Here is a 17,437-nt window from a genome sequence, read left to right as displayed (position 1 = left end):
TACATGTCAGATGTGTTACGACCCGTGGCTCTACCCTTCATTCGATCCCTGCAGGATAACGCACGACCGCATGTTGCAGGTCCTGTACGGGTCTTTCTGGATACAGAAAATGTTCGACTGCTGCCCTGCCAGCACATTCTCCAGGTCTCTCACCAATTGAAAACGTCTGGTCAATGGTGGCCGAGCAACTGGCTCGTCACAATACGCCAGTCACTACTCTTGATGAACTATGGTATCGTGTTGAAGCTGCATGGGTAGCTGTACCTGTACATGCCATCCAAGCTCTGTTTGACTCAATGCCCGGGCGTATCAAGGCCGTTATTACGGCCAGAGGTGGTTGTTCTGGGTACTGGGTACCGGGTACTGATTTATCAGTATCTATGCACCCAAATTGCGTGAAAATGTAATAACATGCCAGTTCTAGTATAATGTATTTGTCCAGTGAATACCCGTTTATCATCTGCATTCCTTCTTGGTGTAGCAATTTTATTGGTCAGCAGTGTACATTTTCTACAGTTTGAGAAGCAAAATATAGTAGATGGAGAGGTGCAAAATAGTGCATTTTATAAACACATATTTTATACACTGTGGTGACACAAGTCATGGGATAGCAATATGCACACATACAGACGGCTGTAGTATCGCGCACACGAGGTATAAATGGTCTGTGCATTGGCGGAGCTGTCATTTGGACTCAGGTGATTTACATGAAAAGGTTTCCCATGTGATTATGGCCGCACGACGGGAATTAACAGACTCTGAACGCGCAATGATAGTTGCGGCGAGACGCATGGGGCATTCCATTTCGAAAATCGTTAGGGAATTCAGGATTCCGAGATCCACAGTTTCAAGAGTGATCCGAGAGTACCAAATTTCAGCATTACCCCTCACCAAGTACAACGCAGTGGCTGACGGCCTTCACTTAACGACCGTGAGCAGCGGCTTTTACGTGGAGTTGTAAGCGCTAACAGGCAAGGAACATTGCATGAAATAATCGCGGAAATCAATGTGGAACGTACGACGAACGTATCCATTAGGACAGTGCTGCGAAATTTGGCGTTAGTGGGTTGTGGCAGCAACTGACCGACCAAGTGTCAACAAGGCACTGTGCAAGCAGATGGTGGTTCCGTAATACTGTGGGCTGTGGAATGGACTGGGTCAAAAGGCTCTAAGCGCTATGGGACTTAAATTGTGAGGTCATCAGTCCCCTAGAACTTAGAACTACTTAAACCTATCTAACCTAAGGGCATCACACAAATCCATGCCAGAGGCAAGATTCGAACCTGCGGTCGCTCGGTTCCAGACTAAAGCGCCTAGAACCGCTCGGCCACTCCGGCCGGCGGACTGGGTCCTTAGGTCCAGCAGAAGCGACCATTGACTGGAGGTGGTTATATTCGGCCACTTGGAGGCCATTTGCAGACTTCGTTTACCCAAACAACGATGGAGTTTTTATGAAAGACAATGCGCCATGTCACCAGGCCGCAATTGTTCATGACTAGTTTGAACAACTTTATGGACAATTCTAGCGAATGTTTTGGCCACCCAGGTCGCCCGACGTAAATCACATCAAAAATTAATGGGACATAATCGAGAAGTCAGTTCGTGCACAAAATCTTTAACAATTATGGACGGCTGTAGTCCGCAGCTCGTTGTCGTGCGCTAGCGTTCTCGCTTCCCGCGGCCGGGTTCCCGGGTTCGATTCCCGGCGGGGTCAGGGATTTTCTCTGCCTCGTGATGACTGGGTGTTGTGTGATGTCCTTAGGTTAGTTAGGTTTAAGTAGCTCTAAGTTCTAGGGGATTGATGACCATAGATGTTAAGTCCCACAGTGCTCAGAGCCACTTTTTTTTGGACGGCTGTAGAGGCAGCACGGCTCAATATTTCTGCAGGGGCTTCTAACGACTTCTTGAGTCTGTGCTACCCCGGTCAAAAGTAGACCCGAGACGATATTAGGAAGTTCCATGACTTTTGTCGCTCCAGTTTTCTACTGTATGAAGAAATACAGAAATCTGGTGGGCATAGCAAATATTTATTAATTTTTAAGACATTGTCAAACAGGTTTTGACTTTTAATACTTGTTCACCGTCTAAAATGTTAGGCTAATTTTGAAATACAAGTTAGTTTTGTGAGAGATGTAGAATGCAGAATTGTTTCATTTCCATTAGTTTGACTTGACTTTACTGGGAGTACTATAATTATTTGTTCACTCATTCTTTCCTCGTTTCTAGCCTATGATTATGGTTTGGATTTACTCGCTACGAAGTCTGAATTCGAAAAAAGGGAAGACCCAATGGCCAGATCCCAGTTTTGGAGAAGTCACTGATAGCATTTCGTACGGTCACAATTCTGCCATATGTATCTCTCAAAAGCTGAGCGAACCTTGTCAGACTGACACTGCTGTTACAGTTTGTGGGAAGCAATTGGTCTGCTGTTTGGTTGTAATAGGCTGCAAGTTGCTTAAAATTACAACGACTTCTGACTGTAGCCTATGAGTGGTGTGTGGAGGCAGGCAAAGCACGATTACACCAAAAAGCTGAAGATTTAGCTATAGCAGGCAGGACGTGTACAACTGTTAGATCAATTATATAATGACATCAATTGTTAAAACATCTATAGTGATCATTATTTTAAAATATATCGGTACTATACGTAGAAAATGTGATTATGCAATTTATAAGACAACGTGATACTTTGTTAGCTGTTACTGCACATAGTCTTGGGAGACTGTAAGTGTTTCTTCGCTGTGTCATCGCTTGATAGGTACAGTTATATGCCATATAAATTATAAATACAGAGGATTAGCTTCATAAAGACATATTTTCTTCCTTAGAGAACAAAATAAACCTGAACCACTCGACGCCATAATTGTCAATGGTCTGTCGAACTGGTCACGTGCAACGGCTAGATACAACCTAATACATATTCTGTCCAATATGCGGCATCACCACGGAGATAGTTTACTAGTTATGTTTTTATGGTAGAGTTTAATAGGCAGTACACAGTTTGTAAGACTTTACCCTACTCACTACGTATGATTCTCCACGTCCGTGTTTGATTGAGCATCTTTTCTGCTTTCGATTCCGCAGTTTTTCTCTTTGGGCCGTTTGAAGCGGAATCCTCTTAACACACTAACAACAAGTGCAGGTCTGACTACCGACGTATGAAGCTAATTTTTACAATAGAGAAGTCGGCGTGTTGACTAAAGGTCATTCTGTACTTATTGACAAATGATGCCCAAAGCAGAGGCTGAAGCAGCGGCTGATAGCAGGCAATGTTCTGTTCTAGCGACAAAAATGATATGTACTGTGTCCTTATATCGTAACACGATTGACACTGATGAACGTAAAGATTCTGACAATGGAGTGTCTGTATAACAGATGGCAAGAGATCGAGGTCTATAACTGGATGAATAACGTCTTTTTTCTGGTGTAGCATGTTATTAATTTAAACAATATCTAACATACTGGATGGATCATGTATCGAGCAGATCGACAATATTACACAAACGCTTCAAGTTTTATTAAGGCCTAAAATATTGTTCTTTTAATTATAAATGGTTCAAATGGCTCTGAGCACTATGGGACTTAACATCTGAGGTCATCAGTCCCCTAGAACTTAGAACTACTTAAACCTAAGGAACCTAAGGACATCACATACATCCATGCCCGAGGCAGGATTCGAACCTACGACCGTAGCGGTCGTAGGTTCCAGACTTAAGCGCCTAGATCCGCTCGGCCACACCGGCCGGCTTTTAATTATAACTTCGAACGTTATTAGTTTAATTAACTTACATTGATAGACATTTTTGGGATATGAAAGTCACGAATATAATTTCTTTTAACACACCATTGGAAATCTCTTGAGGAAACTAGTGATATAACACTTATTAAAGTTTAAAGTAGTAGTTAAAAAGTGGAACCAAAATATACAAAACGTGGAGGGCAAGACTGTTAAAAGAAATGCTCCACAGCAGTACAAATTGTTTACGTGCAAAGCAGGCGAAACTGTACTGTGCCGAAAGTCTTAGCCACGACATTTATCTGACAAGTATTTCGCTGATATTTTATTTTAAAGGATTTTCTTTAACAGGAGGTCTATCGTTATATTCGTTCCGAGCATGAAAAATGCATGATTCGTTTTTTTTGGAACGTAACACTTTGGGTTGACTACCGACACTTTCTGGTATATCCGCAATCAGCATCCAACAGCACGAAAAATGGTTATATGAAGTAGAGTAAGACTGTAAAGATTTTAGGCATTACCGGACTCCTCACTTTCATATTTTCATTGAATTGTCCAATTACACAACGACACCGTGATTGTTTTCAATATTGTCTCCATGTTTACATATACCACTGCTATCATAACTCCAGCATCTCTGTATATTTACGGCCTCGATAGTTTATCTGTTTTGTTGTATCCGCTTTCAGTGTACTTTGTAATACTGTTGAGGTCAACCTCATTCAATCGACAGATACGTTGACTTCTCATATTCTACTGTATAAAGAAAAACTCTCGAAGTGGGTATTAGTTAATAGAAAACGACAACTAATAGATGATCATATACTGTGAACAGTGCAGCTCACAAAAGAATGTGCAGGACATGAAAGGTTTTCACGGAACGGAAACATACTGAACACAAAAATATATATTATATCTGTAACTCTGTACTAGCGTACGAAGTTGACTTTTAGCCCAAGAAAAGAGATATTTACAGTCACTAATTGCAAGATACCGTTCTTATCACCGCTATAGCTGATCTCCATTAAATTGCGAGCAGTTATTATCTTACAGGTAGTGTAACAAACTTTTCGAAACTTGGTATTAATTGGAAGATACTCGTATTTTAATTACTTTTCGCCTTAATTACTTAGCCTTTTGGAACCTTACAAATCAACTATTTTTTTCAGGGTCGTTTAAGCATTTCCTTTGTCAACAGTAGACTATCACTGCTTCTGGAACCAGATCGTCCTGAATAAAAGTTCTGTGGAGGCAGTTCTTCCTCTTCGCGTTCGTATTAAATAGCTCGGAGCGGTTTTTTTACCGTCACATAGTAGAAGTGGGCGCTGAAAAGATGCCCTCAGAGCACATATTTGATGCGTATGGATCCTTTTCTACTCTGAAAAAGTCTACTAAAAAATTTGTAAAAAAAATCAAGTGTGCTGTTCGAGACATAATTGAATATGCAGTTTAAATCTATTTGCACTCAACATTCTGGGGCTTTAATTTTTGATACAGGTTCTACGTGCGCCAGCCCTATGATTCTAGTAAGGAAGTAGACTGGAAAATCGTTTCTTTGTTTGGGTGCAGGTGAAACTTCGCATGTAGCAAGATTGGGAGGCACAGAGTCATTTTGATCACACGGTGTATGCACCTAAACAATTTAAACATCGATCTACTGAGCTGTAATATTGTATGTGGAAAGTTTCGTTGGAGAATCGCCAAGAAACGTGGTTCTCTGAGATAAGAAGCTATTTTTGTAGGGTCGTACTGCCTGTTACGTAGCGGTATTATTATTTTACTGAAAGAATGCGGCATTTTTTCCCACCTAGGCTGTTATTTATTTAAACTTTTCATTCGCTTCAAACCGCGTTTGCACACATAAGGCTGACCAAAGCAGCTGGGTACTCCTCGGTTTACGTGATCAGGTGCTGACGTACCGTTAACATTGTATTTCTTTTATTTATATTTCTAGTTAGTTAGCCGTATATAAGTACTGGTATAATCACTCTTTGTTTTTCAGTTTCTTGACAGGAAAATATGTTATTAGCATCCAGAAAGTTTTGCAATTTGGAAAGCGACGGAAGATAACAGCCTCAGATTGTTGTTTATTTTTCTTTTCTGTAGCCGTGCATCATAGATATTTTTTATGCCTTACCGTTTGGCGTTAGAGCGTCAACTAGTGATGAACGTCTGCTCGAGGCTTGGGGTATTATTCAATGTTCAGCCATTAGATAGACAATCTAGCTACAACAGCTACACGGCATTTATGCCAATATATTTTTGTTGATAGATATTTGTTTGTAATGAACAAATGTGCATCATGTGCTAAGTAATTTTGACAACAGCGCAATTCACTCGTTCAAATGGCTCTGAGCACTATGGGAGTTAACATAGGAAGGTCGTCAGTCCCCTAGACTTAGAACTACTTAACAGTAACTAGCCTAAGGACATCACACACATCCATGTCCGAAGCAGGATTCGAACCTCCGACCGTAGCGGTCGCGCGGTTCCAGACTTAAGCGCCTAGAACTGCTGGCCACAACGGCCGACAATTCACTCGTACTTTACCTACTATTATACAGGGTGTTTCCGTAAGAGTGTACAAAAATTTCACGGGACACAGAAGATACTCCACTGAACATTTTCAGGTAGGGAACCTGGGGTCGGAGAAGCCAGCTTAAGGAGATAATAGGAACAAAAAGCACATTACTGTGTACTTTTTTATTTACATTAGTTACCGTAAACGGGAAATACCCTCAATGACACAGTGAACGTACCGTTTGTAATGTATCTTACAAAATATACTGAAACTGACGGCTATCATCGTCAATGGAAGGATGAGAACGGCTAACAAGATTCCGACGCACCCTGACAAATATCCTTTGTGTGTTTCGAATCACATCACAGGAAGCTACAATTCTGGCAACTAATTCCATCTCCATATCCACTGGAGTCTCATACACAAGAGACTTTAGATATCCCCATAGGAAATAATGAGGCCGCCCCCGGTAGCTGACTGTTCAGCGTGACAGAATGTCAATCCTAGGACCCGGGTTCGATTCCCAGCTGGGTCGGTGATTTTCTCCGCTCAGGGAGTGGGTGTTGTGTTGTCCTAACCATCATCATTTCATCCCCATCGACGTGCAAGTCGCCGAAGTGGCGTCAAATCGAAAGACTTGCACCCAGCGAACGGTCTACCCGACAGGAGGCCCTATTCACACGAAATTTACATTTAGGAAATAATCAAGGGGATTCTGCTCAGGTGACCTCACAGCCCATGGAACAGGATAGTTCCTTCAAGTCCAGCGACCAGGAAATGAAGCACTGAGATGGTTGCGGACATGTTGTATCCTCATGTTGTATCCACATCCTCTCACGAAATGGGGCTGACCCCGCAACACGAGGCAAATGAAGGGACGGGAAAAGTTAGTGTGTTTCAATTAGCGAGCAGTTATGGCCAACTGTGGAGGTGTTCTTCATTACATGGTACGTAGACAACGATTGGATGACTTCACACAGGAAAGAATCGTCAGGAAACTGGAATCAGGACGAAGCGACAAGTGTGGCCGAGGAGTTTGGTATTGCTCACGGCATTGTTTCACGTGCGTGGGAAGCGTTCCGAACCACAGCACTTCTGCCCGAAGAGGAGGGGGTAGTCGACCATGAATAATAACAGCACCAGATTATCATTACGCTGCGAAACAGGCAAGAAGGGACGCACGTCAAACAATGTGTGCAACTGCAACCAAATTTAACAGGAGTGTAGGTAGACTGATAAGCTAGGAAATAAGGAGGTTCTGCACGGAATCGGAGAGGAAAGGAATGTGTGGAAAATATTAGGAGAAGAGACAGGATAATAGAACATCTGTTAAGACATCAGGGTTCAAAATGGCTCTGAGCACTATGGGACTTAACATCTATGGTCATCAGTCCCCTAGAACTTAGAACTACTTAAACCTAACTAACCTAAGGACATCAAACAACTCCCAGCCATCACGAGGCAGAGAAAATCCCTGACCCCGCCGGGAATCGAACCCGGGAACCCGGGCGTGGGAAGCGAGAACGCTACCGCACGACCACGAGATGCGGGCGACATCAGAGAATGACTTCCATGGTACTAGAGGGAGCTGTAGAGGGCAAAAACTGGTTTGCTTCCAAATTATCGGCTAAAAGAGAGGTATTTGAAAATGTGAACGAAGTTTGTTTTTCCACGGAAAACCTCAAAAGACATTGCATATGCGGAAACACAGCAATTACTCAATGCCGCTGGTGCCATTTAACTTTATGTTTTCCATGTTTTTAAGAAAAATACCATCCTGCGACTTGTACTCGTAATGTCGAAAGCGACGATTAATTGTTCATCTTTCGAAAGCCGTCTTTGCCGGTCAAAACTTGAAGGCAACAAGTCGTTTTGGGCTCCTTCCAGGTATAAGGGATTTCTCAAATCACGGGCAAGCATAAATTTTCCGTATCACTTTATGCATTTAGTCTTTTACTGGACGATAGTTATGAATATTATATTATTTTTGATAATAAAAATTTCCCCCCCATGAACCATGGACCTTGCCGTTGGTGGGGAGGCTTGCGTGCCTCAGCGATACAGATAGCCGTACCGTAGGTGCAACCACAACGGAGGGGTATCTGTTGAGAGGCCAGACAAACGTGTGGTTCCTGAAGAGGGGCAGCAGCCTTTTCAGTAGTTGCAAGGGCAACAGTCTGGATGATTGACTGATCTGGCCTTGTAACAATAACCAAAACGGCCTTGCTGTGCTGGTACTGCGAACGGCTGAAAGCAAGGGGAAACTACAGCTGTAATTTTTCCCGAGGGCATGCAGCTTTACTGTATGATTACATGATGATGGCGTCCTCTTGGGTAAAATATTCCGGAGGTAAAATAGTCCCCCATTCGGATCTCCGGGCGGGGACTACTCAGGAGGATGTTGTTATCAGGAGAAAGAAAACTGGCATTCTACGGATCGGAGCGTGGAATGTCAGATCCCTTAATCGGGCAGGTAGGTTAGAAAATTTAAAAAGGGAAATGGATAGGTTGAAGTTAGATATAGTGGGAATTAGTGAAGTTCGGTGGCAGGAGGAACAAGACTTCTGGTCAGGTGACTACAGGGTTATAAACACAAAATCAAATAGGGGTAATGCAGGAGTAGGTTTAATAATGAATAGGAAAATAGGAATGCGGGTAAGCTACTACAAACAGCATAGTGAACGCATTATTGTGGCCAAGGTAGATACGAAGCCCACACCTACTACAGTAGTACAAGTTTATATGCCAACTAGCTCTGCAGATGACGAAGAAATTGAAGAAATGTATGATGAAATAAAAGAAATTATTCAGATTGTGAAGGGAGACGAAAATTTAATAGTCATGGGTGACTGGAATTCGAGTGTAGGAAAAGGGAGAGAAGGAAACATAGTAGGTGAATATGGATTGGGGGACAGAAATGAAAGAGGAAGCCGCCTGGTAGAATTTTGCACAGAGCACAACATAATCATAACTAACACTTGGTTTAAGAATCATGAAAGAAGGTTGTATACATGGAAGAACCCTGGAGATACTAAAAGGTATCAGATAGATTATATAATGGTAAGACAGAGATTTAGGAACCAGGTTTTAAATTGTAAGACATTTCCAGGGGCAGATATGGACTCTGACCACAATCTATTGGTTATGACCTGTAGATTAAAACTGAAGAAACTGCAAAAAGGTGGGAATTTAAGGAGATGGGACCTGGATAAACTAAAAGAACCAGAGGTTGTACAGAGATTCAGGGAGAGCATAAGGGAGCAATTGACAGGAACGGGGGAAATAAATGCAGTAGAAGAAGAATGGGTAGCTTTGAGGGATGAAGTAGTGAAGGCAGCAGAGGATCAAGTAGGTATAAAGACGAGGGCTAGTAGAAATCCTTGGGTAACAGAAGAAATATTGAATTTAATTGATGAAAGGAGAAAATATAAAAATGCAGTAAGTGAAACAGGCAAAAAGGAATACAAACGTCTCAAAAATGAGATCGACAGGAAGTGCAAAATGGCTAAGCAGGAATGGCTAGAGGACAAATGTAAGGATGTAGAGGCCTATCTCACTAGGGGTAAGATAGATACCGCCTACAGGAAAATTAAAGAGACCTTTGGAGATAAGAGAACGACTTGTATGAATATCAAGAGTTCAGATGGAAACCCAGTTCTAAGCAAAGAAGGGAAAGCAGAAAGGTGGAAGGAGTACATAGAGGGTCTATACAAGGGCGATGTACTTGAGGACAATATTATGGAAATGGAAAAGGATGTAGATGAAGATGAAATTGGAGATACGATACTGCGTGAAGAGTTTGACAGAGCACTGAAAGACCTGAGTCGAAACAAGGCCTCCGGAGTAGACAATATTCCATTGGAACTACTGACGGCCGTGGGAGAGCCAGTCCTGACAAAACTCTACCATCTGGTGAGCAAGATGTATGAAACAGGCGAAATACCCTCAGACTTCAAGAAGAATATAATAATTCCAATCCCAAAGAAAGCAGGTGTTGACAGATGTGAAAATTACCGAACTATCAGCTTAATAAGTCACAGCTGCAAAATACTAACACGAATTCTTTACAGACGAATGGAAAAACTAGTAGAAGCCAACCTCGGGGAAGATCAGTTTGGATTCCGTAGAAACACTGGAACACGTGAGGCAATACTGACCTTACGACTTATCTTAGAAGAAAGATTAAGGAAAGGCAAACCTACGTTTCTAGCATTTGTAGACTTAGAGAAAGCTTTTGACAATGTTGACTGGAATACTCTCTTTCAAATTCTAAAGGTGGCAGGGGTAAAATACAGGGAGCGAAAGGCTATTTACAATTTGTACAGAAACCAGATGGCAGTTATAAGAGTCGAGGGACATGAAAGGGAAGCAGTGGTTGGGAAGGGAGTAAGACAGGGTTGTAGCCTGTCCCCGATGTTGTTCAATCTGTATATTGAGCAAGCAGTAAAGGAAACAAAAGAAAAATTCGGAGTAGGTATTAAAATTCATGGAGAAGAAATAAAAACTTTGAGGTTCGCCGATGACATTGTAATTCTGTCAGAGACAGCAAAGGACTTGGAAGAGCAGTTGAATGGAATGGACAGTGTCTTGAAAGGAGGATATAAGATGAACATCAACAAAAGCAAAACAAGGATAATGGAATGTAGTCTAATTAAGTCGGGTGATGCTGAGGGAATTAGATTAGGAAATGAGGCACTTAAAGTAGTAAAGGAGTTTTGCTATTTGGGGAGCAAAATAACTGATGATGGTCGAAGTAGAGAGGATATAAAATGTAGGCTGGCAATGGCAAGGAAAGCGTTTCTGAAGAAGAGAAATTTGTTAACATCCAGTATTGATTTAAGTGTCAGGAAGTCATTTCTGAAAGTATTCGTATGGAGTGTAGCCATGTATGGAAGTGAAACATGGACGATAAATAGTTTGGACAAGAAGAGAATAGAAGCTTTCGAAATGTGGTGCTACAGAAGAATGCTGAAGATTAGATGGGTAGATCACATAACTAATGAGGAAGTATTGAATAGGATTGGGGAGAAGAGAAGTTTGTGGCACAACTTGACCAGAAGAAGGGATCGGTTGGTAGGACATGTTCTGAGGCATCAAGGGATCACCAATTTAGTATTGGAGGGCAGCGTGGAGGGTAAAAATCGTAGAGGGAGACCAAGAGATGAATACACTAAGCAGATTCAGAAGGATGTAGGTTGCAGTAGGTATTGGGAGATGAAAAAGCTTGCACAGGATAGAGTAGCATGGAGAGCTGCATCAAACCAGTCTCAGGACTGAAGACCACAACAACAACAACAATAAAAATTTGCAGACCGCCAAATAACATTGTAGATTTAATAAAAGTTCATCCGATAACACGTACTTTTCCCATTATATCAATTGTTATATAAATAGTAAAGAAAATGACTGTGTTAGAAATAAAAAAAACTGACGAACGGGACTCGATCCAGCGATTACGGGGCTCGGACGCTAACCACTTTTATTTATTTACTTTTTTTAATCTCATTTTGTTTGCTTTCGTTCGTTGCATCTGCTCGGGGCGGACGTCGTAAGACAATAGTTTAAGTTCGTCGTTGATAGGTTAATTCAGATTTTTTATTACAGCTAACCCTCTGACCGAACACGCTGAGCTACCGTGCCGGACCTCGGCTGCCGCCGCTTCATGGCAAAAATGGCCACGCACAGTTATATATTTGACGACCGAAATTATCTTGCGATTTTCTCAGTAACGCTTAAGAAGTACGCGCTACTGCTTACACATTTTGTTGTCCTCATGGAGTACTAAGAGTGTACGAAATTTACAGTAAATCCGCGTTCCAAACGTCGTGGCCTCCCCTTGTAAGTGGACTACGCCTGTCAGTATAGACTGACCACATTGATTCCACACGTCTAAAGCTCAACGCCTGACCTATTGCCCAAAGGAAACAAGCATTAATGGCTTGATAATAATTAGTCAGTAACTGAGGTAAATACTGATGTAATGTTGTTCAGTACGCTGTGCTCAGTAAGCAACAGAAATACCTGCACTTACACGTTTTGCACCCTGTATAAATGTAATCACTGTTATTAGCAACTGTCGGGTGTTTGACAATGGCAACAATCTGAACCAAAAAACAGTCGAAATGATGTGTTCCGATCGGTGTCGACTTCTGTCGATCGCTACTTGGGGACCAGCGGCCAACTTATAACACTTTTACTACGGCTGCTCTATTCGGGGCTCTTAATGTACTACTTTGTGTAGTTTACCAATTAATAATTAGATCGGTACATATACCACACTTGGTGCCGTTCTACAGTATTAGCTCCTTAGCAAAAATGTTTGTCAGTAGTGGCCGAGTGGTTCTAGGCGCTACAGTCTGGAACCGCGCGATCGCTACGGTTGCAGGTTCCAATACTGCCTCGGGCATGGATGTGTGTGACGTCCTTAGGTTAGTTAGGTTTAAGTAGTTCTAAGTTCTAGGGGACTGATGACCACAGAAGTTAAGTCCCATAGTGCTCAGAGCCATCTGAACCATCTGTTTGTCAGTAACTCGAGCATTATTAACTTTGGACCCCATATTATATTAATAAAAATATTTGTTTTGAGACGATTATCGGTGTATAGCACTGAAAATACGTTATTCTGTCACCAGTTTTGACCTCTTTTCTTCAGAAACTTCGGTGTGTCTACCAAAAATTCGAAAAGGCGTCTCTTTCTTTTAAATATAGAACGGCCTAGCAAAACTTGGTCAACAGCGATGATCCACATGTCAGACCCTCCCCTTATTAGTTGTATCTTCGGTGACATCTTTGTAGGGATCGTGATTACCGCTGAAACAACCGGTTTTCAGGTAAGCGTTTTTCTTTTCACGCCAGGTTAACCTGATTCTTAAAACCGCTCGAAATAATCTGTTTCTGAAATAACCGATTTTCGGTTTTTTTGTTCGTGTTATTTCCTGTGAAAACGCGGAAATCTTATAAAGACTGAAAGATTTTGATTCTCTCACATTCAAGATACACGGAATCCAAATATCAAATTAAATAGGCAAATAAAAGAAAAATTTCGTCCGCCAACCATTCAGTGCTATTCTCGAAAAGTTGTAGGTGGTTGAATACTGCAAAAAATCACCAGTATTCTCATGCTGACTCAAATATTTTGAAACTATGCTCAAAAATCGTGTTGTAATTACGAATAATTTGTTATTTATCATTTTGATTTGCAGCTCTTTGAGTTTACCGTGTTTGCAGATAAAATTATTGGAAGTAAGGTCTGCCAGTTATGCAAAACACCGTTTTGCCCATGTTTCCAAACATGTTTCAGCACCTCTGTGCCATCATCAGCGAGTTTCTGTTTTATTTAATCTGTAATGTGAAGATTTTACTAAATGATTACAGAATTATGTGGATATTTATTCAAAAAACAATTCGTTTCTTTTTGTTAGTACCATCACACTCGGTTTGCATGGTTTTTCAGGACCACTTGTGTGTTATTTATTACAGGTAGCTTGTCATCTGCAACCAAACGATGTTTATGAGAAATTTTGTTGGGAGCTATCGTTTTATGCTCTAAACGTGATTTAGTTAGTCGCGATGTTTCGCGCATCTATTCGTTTTTACTTACGTTTTTTTGGGAAGGCCTTTTTTTCCCAGCATCATGGTGACGCGTTGTGAAGCACACGTAAACATAAAACGTATTTTCACAAAATGAGGTCGTAAAAGCACGTTGAACTTCACCAAAACACATTGTAATTGTGGTTGTTGTGTGGCCCAGCCCAGTTAGTGTTCATTTGTTCACCAGTGAGTCTGGCGCCCAATTTGACTCTTATTTACATTTCATCTTTGTGTGTGTGTGTGTGTGTGTGTGTGTGTGTGTGTGTGTGTGTATGTTCTGTACGCTTCTTAGCTGTTTGTGTTGTTTTTTACATGGCGTTCCTTTTGTTTGTGTGTCCATTTATCATGTGTATGTGTGTGTGTGTGTGTGTGTGTGTGTGTGTGTGTGTGTGTGTGTGTGTAGGTCGACTTTTTGGCTGTTTGTGTTGTCTTTTTTGTAAAGTTCCTTTAGTATGTTAAATAGTATGCCCTTGCAGAGTGTAGTGTATTCATTTATGACCTGTTTTCCTTCTGCTATTGGCTTCTGTATGTGGAAGGTTTCCTCAACAGTCAGTTTGCTGATAAGCTGTGGCTGGGTTTTAGTATCCTTAAGTCTCTTTCTATTTTAGTTGGGTGATCACCACCCAGTACGCAATGCAACAGGAACATTATTGTCTCAGCAACCCTCTGTAAGTTCTTATGCCATGTGTTTGTTGCTCATTTGTGTCGGCATTGTCATTAAAAATGTCTCTGATAGCTTTTCTCATTTTCTGTAACACAATATTTTAAAATAACGTTAGTTTTACGTATCAAAATTCTTTTTAAGTAAGGTTTATTTAAAAGCGAAAAATACTAGTACTGTTGCTTTAGCTACTTAATATTTCGCTTTTTCTGCTCGGTTATTAACAAAAATAAAAAAAACTTATTGTAACCGAGACCAAACAAATACTGAAAATACCGGTTATTCGGAACTAAAATATCGGTATCGATTTTAACCGATCGGTTTTCACATCCCTACCCCACTGATCGCTTGAGCAGCTGGATCTCTAAGCACCACATGACCTCTAACGGAGACAAATGCCATATGAATATCAACAGCCGGCGGAGTCATGCTTCTGGTACTCCCTTCTCGCTCCTGGTATTATCATTGTGACTTATGCAAGTGGAACTGCTGACTTTTTATCTCTTGTCATTATTCATTTACATATCTTGTGTCGAAATTCCCATGATGAATGAGGGGCTTAATGAATGCAGAATGAATGTAATTACACATAACAGGCTGAAGCTATCTTTGTAGTCAGTTTCTGTAAAGTATCGTAACAGCAAACCATGACTAACGATAATATACTCGCAGATCATGTGTGTAAATTACGTACCTTACGCACAGTAGAAGAAAAACAGCTAACTACTTGGTAACAAGCAACTGTTCTTCCCTTTCATACTAAGTATCTTTGTAACTTAACTGATTTCAGATAGCAATACAGCTATTCACATGCTGCAGAATTTGACAAACTGTATATTACGAACATAAATATTCACTATAATTATAATTTACGTCCCCATGTCGAAATGTTCTTATTAATAACACGACTGTCTAATAAGGTACCCTTTTATTACTTCAGTCGCCGATATCTTCCGATTTCCAGTCTGTTGACAAATTGTTACTGACTTTTGCACTAGAATATAAAACTCCGTTCTGAACTTGAGAATGGAGCAAGTAGTCTTTGTGAAAATTAGTTTGTTTTACTTTTAACTTAAAAATTTGAATTTCAGAGTTCATACTAAATTCACTCTTATTGTTAACTACAAATATCAATAGCTGGTACACGTGATGGCACGTAAGCGTAATAATTCCAGATTCCCTGAAAAGGTTTCCGCTTGATGTTTGTTTATCAACTTTACGTAATATACTTTTTGCCTGCATCTGATGCAAAAATATTATTTTGACCAAAGTTGCAAGGAAAGGGGAAAGATGGGTCCCCTGTTAGTGGTCGCTTTCTTATCTACACTTTCGTAAATTGGTGTCGCTAGTATTTACTTTAGTTTTTCAGAAAATTCTTCACTCATCTGCTGGTTGCAAAGGAACCTCAAAGATGCACTATCAAGTTAGCACCTTGTTTTAGTTCTTTGGTTGAAATACTGTTAAAACGAAAAGTGTTATGGTTTTCGGTGATCTAATTTTGCAGCACTGCTCGTGGTGCACTTTTAAGTCTTGATTAGATTTTGCCCTACGTATTAATAAATCTCTCTTCCTAATACAGCAGATTTTGATCTCAACCGTTTTAATGGAAAACAGGATTCATAGTTTCTTAAGAATATTTTTAGAAAATAATTAAATTTTCTCACCTACTGGATGTCGTAGGTAAATTTCTTTTCATAGTTGTCTCCGAGTAGTGTGACTGTGTCAGCATTTTCGTGATTCTGTGAAACTGTAACTTTTCTGTATTTAGCTAAACCTGATCGATGAGATTACATCATTGTTGGCATTTGACCATGACCAGGTAAACCATTTATTGTGTGGCTGACATATGATTAATAAAAACGATATGGTTCAAAAATAAATTTTCAACTGTTATTTCGCTTTATTCTTCTGTTATTATTCTTAATGTTACTGTGTGAAGAAAACTAAATTTGAAAAGCAGTTACTTTAAATGCCCTCGTCCTGTAGTATCCAAGATGAAATCAGTGTTGAACTCACCATATGCAACGATTTTTTTGTGACCGTCTGTAACGTAAAACATTTGCTGTTGGCACTGCTCCACACAGTCAGAACCACTGTCTAGTATGTTTCCAAATCGATTATTGAAGTACAGTACTAAGAGGGCAGTTCAGTGCAATACCCGTCTAGATCTGTGGCCTGGAACTTCTTTCCACTGTTTGTGTACGTAGCCAACCCCATTCTCCTTACATTATAAATGTATTAATAGAATACTATCCGTTTTGATGCATCTCTTCAATTTCTGTGACTTACGAACCATGCTCTGTAATGCTTAATACATTTCTACCGTCCTACAGTTCGGAGTAGTTCCTATCAAAACTGAGATTCAGTTATGTCCAGTGTGTGGGCTCGATGCCTTGAGATCCGCAGATAGTACGCTTATGGTGACGTAATTTTCCACGAGGAATACACGAAGATGCCCATGTTGAAAAATGTAGTCGGAAACTATGTCTCATCAATGACGAGGTTGTGGAGCAGGTGCATAAGGGCGGCATGGAGAACCGTTGCTTTAGGGATTACGGATGCATAAATTATTACGTAGATAAACAAGAAGATGGATTTACTTCTCGCTCGAAAGGTCCATAGCGACAATATCTCGTAGGATGTACAACGTATCATAACAAACGAAAATACATAACACCAATTCCCAAAGGAACTGATATGCTAATGTTCCTTATGTAAGTGGAACAGTCCTCAAGAACAGGAATAACCAAAAATCTGAAACTTGTTTTTCTTTAAAAGCTAATACAAAAATAACCACAAAAATATAAATGAATGTACAATAAAAGCAATGTTACAAAACTTACTTATAAATGCCTGTCAAACATGTGTCACTGCAGTTCAACTGTAATCTCACCGAATGTCAAATGTCACCATACCAGTGCAGAAT

This window comes from Schistocerca piceifrons, chromosome 3 (genome assembly GCF_021461385.2).
Source record: "Schistocerca piceifrons isolate TAMUIC-IGC-003096 chromosome 3, iqSchPice1.1, whole genome shotgun sequence".
In the NCBI taxonomy this organism is placed as follows: Eukaryota; Metazoa; Arthropoda; class Insecta; order Orthoptera; family Acrididae; genus Schistocerca; species Schistocerca piceifrons.
This window is presented reverse-complemented; position numbering follows the sequence as displayed.